A 12,586-nucleotide genomic window follows, 5' to 3' on the forward strand; every position below is an offset into this window, starting at 1 on the left:
TTATTAAGTAACCTAAGGATTTAAAAAATTCTAAATTATGCTTTTCCCAGGGAGTTTTCCTGTTCAGTCTCTGGACTGACAGTCCATCCGCTTACTATGCTACAGCTCACCTAAATTATTATTATTATTTTTATTTATTGTTTTATATAGCATCATCAAATTTTGTAGCGTTGTACAATGGGTGGACAGGACCAAACAAGTAGTATGTAACATAACAATTTGACTTACAGAGACAACAGGTGAGGAGGGCCCTGCTCAAACGATCTTACAATCTAGTCAAGAGGAATGGTGAAATAGAAAATACAATCTCAATCCTAAATTTTAGCAATGCTCTTAACAGAAATATAGAAAAATGATGATCGTTTATTTTAGACAGCCTAGAGGAACATATCCAGTGAAGAAGACATCATTTTAAGAAAGACATAAAAAGTGGCATATTCTGGTTGAAGCCATCTATTGGGTGAATGGGGTCACAAGTGGAATCCAGCTTGATGGGTTGATTGATGAAATATGGGACAGCCTCTGCAGTATTTCTCCATCATTCTGCGTGTCCTTCTGAGGCCTATGGTGGCATATGATGTATGTCCTGGTGCTCTTCACATGGAGGATGCACAACAAGAGGAAGATTAAAGCACCTACCTTGATTAGGGGTGATTGGGGATGCAGCTTTGGGTCAAAATTATGGTAGGGACCAAAGTAATCATAGATAGGAAAGAAGAGGATGAGGGTGGTACATGAAGCCAAGTTTTGATATTAGAGGGAGATTAGGGGTTATAAATGCCATCGTAGGGGCTAATACAGTTTAAGACTTTGAAAATACCCATTGTAATAAAATCTAAAACGATGACTACTTCTGGGCTACAATTAATATATTGGTTTAGCTAATATTAACTCATGGATAAAACACATGCAGATTAAACAACTGCTATAACAATGTTAGCAAAGTTCAAATTTAAATATGAGTGAAGTAAAATGCCCTAGGGTAATGGGCTCCAAAGTAAATACTTTCACTTCAGCGGCCCCATGTAATTATGTAACACTCTATTAGGGAGATTAATTGCAATGAAAACTGAGCGTGACCCAATGTTGACCCCTGTTAAACACATGTGATGCATGACAAATGTCACCCTAGGGAAAATGAAAGCAAACCTAGAAAGCATTGTGATTTTGACACTGTGCTCCCATCCTATTAGGGAACGTGTTCATACTGAAGCCGGCATACTATGTGATCAAAGCTCCTCACAACGGAGTGTCATAATGTAACTAAATTTGCGTAGCAGCACTAAATGTAAGTTACTTTGTGAAACTCTCTGACAAATGGAGGCTTGGTGGAGTCTTAGTGGTTTTTGCCCGTAGGACATGTGTGTTGTCCTTGAACCAACTGGTAGGAAGGGGATGTGTAGTAGATAAAGAACTGGAACTGAAATGTGCAAGTTCAGGCAGAGTCTGCTTTTAGAAACTAACAATATATTTTTTGATTATATAATAATTCTGCACCTCTGTCCTGGGCTTGGTTTTAAGGCTGTGTAGTACAGCGGACGCTTTTTCCAAGAGGTCCAGGTATAAAGAGGATGTAGTGGGTAGACTAGTGTTAAATGCCTCTGCTACCACCTTAATTTTAAGTGGAGAGGTTTTCCATTACCTTTACCCACACCGTAACTTATGTTGTGTGTGCTTCACTTACTGCTCCAAGTCTCAAGCAGTAAGTCAGTAATCAACCTCATGCTGAGGAGTTGCCATTAAGTGGTTATTGAGTGGTTATCTGGAACATCTGCCCCAGGCTTTGTTTAAAGGCTGTCTAGTACAGTGGGTATTTCCCCCAAGGTTCCATGTATAAAGTGGATAAAGAGGCAAAATGGTGATCATAGTTAACCTTGTTTGCATATGCCTATGCTGAATCCCTTGCAGTGGAGGTAGCACAAAGAGTTTAGGATTTCTGGCTTCTGCGTGTAAATAAGTGTTTAATAATACCTCTGCTTCCCCCTTAAATGGAGGCAATAATATGCAAGTCTCTGCAAATGCACCTTCTCTAAATTAGTGACTGTTCCATCTCTCTAGATTGCACTATGATAGCTGTTAGCGATTGTTAACCTCAGTGACCATGTAAGCCAAGCTCTTTACAACCTTGAGATACAGAATGCAATTGTTCTTTTTTAAATACTATCTCAGTGCTTCTCAGTACTTTATATATCTAAAACCGGGTATAAAATTTTACATATATGAAATATCAGGTCTGGTTATTATATAATGCAGTGCGACTTTACTTTTACACTTTAAGAAATATGAGAATAAAATCAGGGATAGGTACCAGCATTGCTCATGCTGGACATTTACTGAGATCTGTAGTGGGCAATTTAATGATGTTCCATGGCCATTCACGAACCTTGCCACGAACACTGGTGTCCTTGTATGGACAATTTGCCTTTTCCTTTTTTGGGTTTATATAAGAAAAAAAAATATATATATAGTGAGTTTCTATAGGCAGGCCCTGTCTGAACTTGCATATTGCAGTTCCAGTTCTTCATCTACTACACATGCCCTTCCTACCAGCTGGTTCATGGACCACACAAATGTCCTAAGGGCAAAAGCCACCAAGACTCCACCAAGCATGCCTGGTATGCTAAGTGAATGTTATGTCTGATCTTGGGATGTTTCATATAAAGTGAAGGAATTCAAACTTCTAGGAGTAGACATGTGTGACCCTTAGCATGCCAAAGGTCAATAATGCAGCCTAGTTTCACAACAGGAAACAAGGCAAGCAGAACCCACTACATCAATATGTAAAAAACCCTATGTGCCTATTATTCTGAGAAGTAAGTTGACTATTGCATCTGTACTTAAGACACGCAAAAAACCCACTCATGTTATTCTTATTTGGAGTATTTAAATAAAAATTATCTTAGAGTTCTAGTGTTTTCCTAAAGGGAAGAGTGGTTTGTGAACTTTACAAAGTAACATGTAAATGTTCCCATATGCTGACAGAATGTAAGCTATTTCAAACTGAAGTAGTGGGCAAGTTGAAGACATTTCCCCCTCTTTACAGAGCACTTAGTGTGACCACAATCATATACAGACAAACACAGGTATAAAACAAGTATAGTTTATATAATGTATCTTTTTAATGTATAACATATCATATTCTTCACAATTCCCATCACATTTTTCTAGTGTCTAATTATTTCTAGTAGCCCTCTTACCATGCTTTATTAAATCATGTTGAGATTATAAAAAATATGGTTACCCAAAGAATCCTGTAAATGGCACACAGGTTAACAAAATGTATCATGGAGGCAGCAGTGATTTTAAGGCAGTTCTGTATTATTTCCAAACAGGGAAAAGAAAAAATGTCGGTGCGCTAAGCTAGTCACAGGCCCAAATAATACAAATGTATAATACAAGGCCTACCAAACAGGTGTAAGCATGCTGCAAAAACAGTGAATTGGCTGTGCAATGTATACAAAAAACAAAAACTGTCTGCGCTTCTTAACCTAATAAAGTTGGCAACAAATATATAAACATAATATAAATGAGAGGTATATATAAATATATTAAAACCCATTAAAACTGACACCTGGCTCCAGATATTTTCCCTGACTACAACCAGTGTGAATCACCCCATGCCTGATAGTAACCAGGAGATAATATTACCATGTAACGAAAAAGCTGTCTGTAAAATGTTCTTTTACAAGAACAGGTTACCTAAATATACCAGTCGGTTTAATAGACTACCTTAAATTTAGCATTTACTGCTTCTTTAAAGCATCCCTGAACATTCTGATGGAAAACGACAGGAGGCAGATCTGCAACAGGTGGCACCTCCATGCACTCCCTTAAGGATGGATCTGTTTCTAGCCACACATATACATGTAAGTGAAAGTGTGAGGGTGGCTTTAAAGCAGACCTGTGAAAAAATGAATGGATCTTTAGCGTTAATCTTATACATGTCTGCATGTATCATACACTGGTCAAAGCCCTGAAATATGTAAGAACAGGTGATGACAAGAATATAAATCAATCCTAAAAACTCAGCAGATCTAGGACATTAGAGTCAGGACGGAAACTCACCTTCTAAAATTAGGGGCAATCTGCAGCTTTTTCCTATACGTTGAAACAATGGAATGACACTTGTTTGTCTGAAAACATCAATAATAATGTCAACAAAGAAAAAATGTTAAGCCAGCATTACAAAAAGTCAGCTGAAGTAGCCATGATGAGCCATGAGACTGGAAAATAAACTACCATCATCTTTCTGGGTGGAGGCTAAGCGTTGTACTAGGAACTTAGAATTTTACTGCAGGTAAGTACTATTCAGCCCATCTAGTTTGTCCATTTCTCCTCTGAAATAAACTTAATTCCGTGTATCTCTTCTTTTCTTCACGGCATACATATTGAGATCACTTAGTCTCTCCTGATAAGTTTTATCCTGCAAAACTGTTTAGCGTTTTATTTTGACATCCTCTCTTCAATATGTCAATATCCTTCTGAAGATGGGGTCTCCACAACTGTACCTAATACTGTAGGTGAGGTCTGGCCATAGATCTAATGCCTCTAGCTATATAACCCAGCACCTTGCTTGCTTTTTCCAACATTTTGTTGCGTTGTCTGCTTACCCTTATGTCCTCAGAAATAATTATTCCCAAGACCATCTCCTCAACACCTAGATAACATCCAACTACCTAGAGTGTGTTGCCTAATTTAATCTCGTGCCCTAGGTAATGTTACATGACCTTGGAATAGTAGTATTGTGTGAGCAGGATGCAAGAAAAGCTTGTCATTGTGTAATAGTGAGTGTGTGTAGGGTGACAATTTGAAACCTGGTGATCTGCCCTCACTGGCTTGTCCAGAGGTAGCTCTAGGATGTCAAAGACCTTGGGCACCTCTAACCTACCTCTAATAAAAGTGATGACAACAACAATTACACACAATATAGTGATGTAACCTAAGCAGTTATAAAATCTGCTACATATGGAAGTATCACCTCATTGCCTTAGACAGTAGCCAAGGCCCTGGTACCCAGCCATACAGTGCTCTGCATTTTAAGCACTAATCACCTAGAGCCCTTTAGTGATACTGAGTTTGGGCCATTGTCATTCATCTGTGGGATTTGTGTCTTTGAGTGCCTGGTACTTGCTTGTGTAGTCTTGATAAGCTGCATACACAGGCAGGATGAATAGACAGGCTGTACTATACTTTAACATTACAAATCACACGAAAGGGTCGTTAATACATGAAATTTTAAAATACGGAAAATTCAACCAGGATGTGTTATGTCTTGTGAAGAATTTGCTAAACTGCTATGTCTTAAGACATCTTTGCTCCTACTGGTGGAGCTGGGATACCCGTGTAACAGCATCCTAATAACAGCCCAACATCAGCGGGAGAAAGTGCCTTTAGATGTGTCTGCCAGGGGAATTCACATTTCCTGATCTGCCCCATTAACCCAGAAAACTTCCTTGACAATGTTATCAGAGCATATCTAATGAAATGCCAGTGCAAGCCCACGTTTCAACAATCATCATTAGTTACGTGACAACGACTGTTCCTGCAAGAAAATCTGGAAAGTTCTGCTCAAATGATTGATGCGCAACCGATAACCCATTAGGCGCCACTACATGGATATTACCTATTTAGTGTTTTATTTAATCTTTCTATGTTTCTTTAAGAATAAAGAGCCTAGTCATGCGTGACACTGATGTGTATCTAGTGAATGAAAGTAAATGCACTTGCAGCCTCTCATTATATATGGGTCTGTGAGGCGTGTGTTCATGAGCGTTAGACATTATGCAGAAAGAAATTCCTTTACTGATCAGTCATCACCAACCAATGCAACCCAGAGTATACTTGCAGCACTAGTAATGGGGGAAGATTCTAACGTAGAAGAAAAAAGCATTGTCCCAGGGCATTAAATGAAACTAAGGGGCATTTTGTTGAACTTGATGAAATAACCCATTTAAAATAGACTTTTAAACATTTTGCCAGGAATTCCCATCTGCAATTGACACAATTGCGCAATGTGAAAGTTTCCTATAAATTGTCTATTTTGTGTCCGCTGCATTCCTCATTGAAGGTTTCCCTGGAAATAATAGCGCTTGGTGTTTAAATAATGTCAGCAATGTCGCTAGGTCCAGGGTGCGATACTTGCCTACTTAGCTAAAACCGGAGCCCGGTGTTTAAAGATGTCTCTAATTTACAGTATATATATCACGAAGCAATGTACTTAGTGTTACTCAGAGCACCTGGTTTGTCTCTGATCAAGTTTATAACCCACCATTCACTTATTCGTGTTAGTTGGTCTCACTAACCTGTGTCCAGGCATGGAAAGAAGTATTTGATGGCCAGAACTTATAAAGCTTGCAACAGAAGTTTCGGGAATGATATATTCACATCCAACATTTAAAATGGTAAAGAAAACACACACAATCACACCATAAAAAGGGGTGCTTTTCCATACATATTATATTTGGGGTTTTGTGCCAAATAATCCTACCCAACCAATCGCCACAGCTAAACCGATGGTATCACTGTCACGTTCTGCCCAGGCTGCGGAGCTGCATATCTGTCTTGTTTCAGTTTCCCTGTTTTGCTTCGATCCATTCCTGGATTTCCTTTTGCTTTGTTCTGATCTTCCATTCCTTGCTTCTGCTTCAGCTCTTTGCTTCAGCTCTGTTTCCTTTATAAGGTGTGCCCCTCCTATGTGTTCTGTTTGTCTCAGTCTTCAGTCTAAGGTATGTCTCAGTGCTATGTGTTTGGTTTACATGTTTGTTTGGTTTACTTCGTACCACTGTCAGCAGGGATTAGCGTTAGGACCCACCGTCATTGGAGTACTTTGGCGTAGTGGTGGGCTAAGCATACTATGGCCATATCATGTGACGGAAACTCCAATTGTTATCAAACAGTCTTAGGCTAGTTTCTGTATTCATGTTTGTTTGTCTCTTATGTACCTTTGCCCTTCTTCCTTGTATCACTGAGGATTCTGGTTCCTCTCTCCTCTCCCTTTGTCCTAGTTAATATGACCTATCCTTGCTTAAAGGAGAAGCGTTCGAGGATTCCGGCTCCTCACTCCTTCCCCTGTGTTCCTTGTCTTGTTCCCTGTCCTTTGTTGTGCCTTGTATCATGTATATCTTGTCTAGTAATGTTTATTCCTTGTCTGGTTCACTGTCGTGCCCTGTAACATGTATGTCTTGTCTGGTTATGTTTCGTGCCTGGTCTCCCTCTCCCTTGCTTGTTATGTTTCTGCTATATCCTTTGCTTAGCTTCCATACTCCCAGCCTGCAGCATCCTGCATGTGATTCTAGTGATCTGCTTCATGCCTGCTCCAGGGTGCCTGCAGGATATCACCTCGCTTCATTCTGGACTTCATCCGCTGCCATATCAGGGCGCTGGTGTTTGGCTGCACTACCCTAGGTGCTCAACACCTGGGTGAGTGTGGTCGCCCTGCAACCAGGCCCTGTCCATCTCCACTACTGCACTGGGACTCCTGCATACAATCTTCGGTCGCACTGGGTCCTTTCAGTCATCTGTTTGGACCCAGTCCGTGACAATCACATTCACAAAATCTTAATCGTTTGGTTTAAAAATGTTATAGATCAAGCGCAAGTTTGCAGTTGCGGCACCTATATGAATAACCCTTGATGTGCATTCATACTTTTTATGTGTGGATTCTCAGGGTAAGAGTTAAAATTTAAAAATGTTTTCATTGAATTATTCTTATATTTGGGAGAAATAATTTAAAGGGGCAAGTAGTAGTGGGTGGTATCTTGATGGATACTTTACCTTTAAGGTAATTGTCACTTTACTCAAACTGGTGCAGTTAATGCATTGCTTCAGAACACACAAATTGTATCAAGCTACTAACAGAATATATATATTCATTTACAATGAAAATGTTATGTTTTATGATATGGTATGTGTATTCATGGGAAACATTCAAAATTATGGCCCTGAAATCCATCAAAATGAGTGAGGGTACAACATTTTTACTAAGTAGATTTTAAGGAATCTTTAAGGAACCACCTTTGTTCAAGTAGGAATTTCCTGCATATCTTAATAGAATTAGAAAAGCAAAATGTTAGGCTCTGTGTTCAGTGGGCAGAACTGCTGGTGACCTTATGTGCTGTTCAATGTCCTAAAAAGTATCCAGAAGTCAGTAGTTAATATGCATCTACCACGAAATTAACATTTAAACTCAAACATGGGTCTTCTAGATGCTAAAGGAAGCCTTAGATTAAATGTCTAACTGTAATAACAGGGAACAAAAATATAACCACAATTATGATCAAAAAAACTGGAGGAAAGAAAATAGCATTAACAGCGATTTGTATGTGAATTCCGCTTTTCTGTACCGGAAGAAATTTAAATTGTTCTCTTTGTCTGTCCTTCAAATACTTTATATTCTTGCCAAGCACAACACATGCCTGCGTGTATTTTAATCTGTCCAAAATAAACACAGCTCTGCAACAGATTGAATAACCTATGGCAGGAGGAAGTTTTCCAGCATGTGCTTAGACTCAATCCCATATGGCAATCAATTTTTTGGTAATTTCGTAAGGGTTTCCTGAAATATTTCTATCCAAATTATTTCTAGATCAGAGACGTGCATTAAGATGTGAAATAAGTTATTGGTAAAGCTAGACTATATGGACAGCATTGTCCAAAATGTCTTGGTATGCTGAAGACACTTTGGACAATGCTGTGCTTTTAACTTTGCGGGAACAGTTTGGAGAAGGCCCTTTTCTATTCCAGCATGACTGTACCCCAGTGTAAAAAGCAAGGTCCAGAAATACACGGTTGGATGAGTTTGGTGTGGAAGAACTTGACCGGCCCCACACAGAGCTCAACCCCATCAAACACCTTTGGGATGAACTAGAATGGAGTTTGCGAGCCAGGCCTTCTCATCCAAAATCAGGTCCTGGCCTCACAGATGCTCTACTGGATAAATGGGCAAAAACTCCCACACAAACACTCCAAAATCTTGCGGAAAGCCTTCCCAGAAGAGTGGCGGCTGTTATAGCTGCTAAGGACCAACTACATATTAATGTCTATGTATTTAGAATGCAATGTTGTAAAGGAATAGGTTGGTATAATAGTCAGGTGTATGTGTCCAGATTGATAGCAACCAAAGTCATGAGTGAATCAATTAGAAAATAAAAATGAAGCAAAAGAGGCCAGTCAGGACCAATGCTACTCTGCATTCAGTTTCCATGTAGATGTTATTCACACAGTACTCCACTAACATGCAAGAAAATATAATACAGAATACACAAACATCCGTAAAACTAGAACATGCAAACATGTGCCTTATGTGTAATATCAGCCCTGTGTATGTGTGTCCTGTCTGCCATTGTCACAATATGGCTTGGTGGTGGACCCCAAAAGTAAGGCCAGATAGTATAATAGCAGCAACGCACCAGGGGTGGGTCAGGCAGAGGGTGGTCAGTAGAGGAACCGGGTCAGTTCAGGAGGCAAAATAGTCATCTCAGGAGCAAGCAACAAGTTTAGAAGCAGGAATACATTCTGTAACAAGTGATCAGGATAAACCGAAAGGCAGACCTCTACACTGATCTTTCTGGAGGTTTAAATAGGAAAGAGGTTGATAAGCTGTGACACAACTTATCTGTGTCTGAAGGCTGTTTGCTATGATTTGTGTCTATGTGACAAGCATGCATCAAAGAGGCGTTATTCCCGAACCATGTCTGGATATGTTCTGTCTTGTCTCTAAGCCAATGGACACAGACATTTTAGTTATTATTGTATATATTTATTTATATAGAGCCAATAATTTTATGCAGCGCTTCTTACAATACATATATTCAAGGGGTATGACAAGACTAGAATTGACAGACTAAGACAAACCAATACATTGGGGGAAGAGGGCCCTGCTTGCAAGCTTAGTTATTTTGTAATATGCAATATGTAATAAATATATTGCCTGTATAGATCTGTTAGCACTCTGTGTTACACTTTATGATTACAATACACTATAAATACAGATAACGAGTAGATACGAGGGACTTCGAAAGGTTTCCGCACTTTTATAAATATATATATTATATTTTATATTTAAATTTAAATTGCCGAAACTTTTCGAACGTCCCTCATACTTCAAGTTAAACCCCAAACACAGAATAAAGGTGGTCAACTGATAATGGACTAGATATGATATGATATTGAATTTAATCATCGAGATCCATAACCCTGCCAGAAGTTTTGGGGCTTTGTCAACACATACAACGAGCAATATGTGCAACATGTTACTTATTTATAAAAAACAAGTGTGCAAGGCCTGCAGCCTTGACATTAGATACTTCTGTGATACTCATAATATTCTCATAATATTAGAACAAAGCTTTCAAGAAGCCGTGTAAATTTGTTAAACTTTCTGATTTTTTTCAGTTCTGCAGCTGTAATCATAATCTCACGCAAAGATATAATTCCTGCAAGAAGACAGTTGACATAGAAATGTTATTATTTGTAAAAGACGGTGACCGCTACCGATACAATTTTTAAACATGAATGAACAGGGCTGAGAGCTGTGCGTTCCTCGGGAAGACACTTTACTCTCTTGGGATCAGAAGCTGTCCCCTCTGTTTGCTGTGGCAGGTGAAGGAAGCCTGGGTTCAAACAGAATACATTTCCCAGCAAGTGATTAAACAGAGCGTGAAGCAGCTGGACCCGGTGTCTGCCAAACAAGCATCGGAAGGGGTAAAAAATGGCAGGGTACGGGGCAATCTGAACTAACACAAAACAAAGGAAAGGAAGACCTCAGAACGATCATTCCATCTTCAAAGCCCGGGAGATGCAAACATAACATAAAAATGTTGAGACAGGTTTAAAATATACTATATGTTGTATATATAATCACACTTATGAAGAGAAATCCCAGATTGGATAGTAAGACATTTTTTTTTACGTTTTTTTAAGTACCATTCCAGACCTATTTTTATGTAAAATAAGAATGTATGTGCCAATTTGCATGCAGGAAAATGCATTGGTGCCATTCTAAATGGGCTACAAAATGATTAATAAAGAAATTAAACATCACCTAGTCTGTAAAAAAAAGATTATTCAGATAAAAGAATATGTGATAATGTACTCTTTCACTGAAAGTCTATTTAAATCTATCATTTCTTATGTTTTAGAATATAAAGCAAAAGTATTAAAATAAATAGAGACTCGGAGAGTCAAACAAACTTATTATATAAATAATGAACAATATGACGCCGAATGTAAAGAAAAAACATTTACAAACTAAGCATGAAAACATCTGAAAACTGATGAAAAGTAGAGTAGCGTAAACAAAACGTTTACAGATCAGCAATCACGGGCAAAGTTGTTTTACTATTGTGTATTTTAGTTGATTGGTTATGAAATGCGGAGAGAGAACATAGCTGATGGCGACTCTTCAGATACGAAGGGAATTAAAACATGTCTCCTGAATGCACTTTGTTTATTAATAAGATTGTTGCGATCAGTCACATCTTACACAAGTTCAAAGAAGATTACAACACATTACATCATCTACAAAGCTCTATCATCATAACAGGCAAGCAAATGAATGACATGCATGTAAACCTTGCAAATGAATGTTTGACTTTGTAAGATAAAGGGCACTTATGAATTATACAATGTAACCAAAATATACTCTCTTGGGGAGATGAGCTAAGTTCCGATTGAGCCAGATTTCCAGTTACTAGGGTTCCACATGGACTTCACCTCCCATGATTGTGACGTTGACCCAGGTTGACCTTGGGGGCATGGAATCTGTTGGGCTCCCGAGTTTGACGCTTTTCACTAGGTTGGTTAGGGAAATCTTGAGCTTCTTTGTGATCAGACCCAGTAATATTCATAGGCTCCTTACTGGTGCTGCACATCATTCTATACTGGGGTCAACATCAGGTTTGGGCAGCCCACAATCAAAATACACCAGTGATCAGCCGTTGTGGTAAGCTGGTACCTGCCGGATATAACACCTTTAGAAAGAAATATGACTTTAGAAGCATAAATCGCAGTACTAATGAATGCCAAAAGCCATCCAGAAATATTTCTTAAATGAAAATTTGATCTATGCATATTTGTTAGGGAGTCCTTAATTGTAGCCTCTAGTTGTAAGAGTGCACCTATAGTTAAAATATATAATATCTGTGTGTGTATATGCCTATTCCTTTCAAGGAAACAATAAAATAACTGATTTGCCTAATTACCTTTGTTTAACATGCCAGAGCACTGGGTTAAGGATTTGTTTATGGATCAAAACCTTGACCTTTTGAAATGGAGGTAGATGGACCCGGTCTTTTGCTATCTCTTCTTATCTCCAGCTACCTCCACATTTAGAAAAGAAAATCAGCCTCCAAAGTACACCTTTAATTTTTCACCGACACACCTAACTTGCAGTGAAGTTTCTTCTTACATTCTTGGACTATTCCCTTAAATATGAAGTCTACTAATAGACGTCTGCTGTGTATACCCAATCATGACTGTAATTAGAATAATGTATTAAGCGCAGTTTTACGCATATAGAGACCCCAGTAAACACAAGGAAACAGAAAGTCCATTGTACTCCAGAGGTTCCCATTTGCATACCTGTGCC

This window comes from Sceloporus occidentalis, unplaced genomic scaffold, assembly GCF_023333645.1.
Source record: "Sceloporus occidentalis isolate IW3139 unplaced genomic scaffold, rSceOcc1.0.p SCAF_26, whole genome shotgun sequence".
NCBI classification, from domain to species: Eukaryota; Metazoa; Chordata; class Lepidosauria; order Squamata; family Phrynosomatidae; genus Sceloporus; species Sceloporus occidentalis.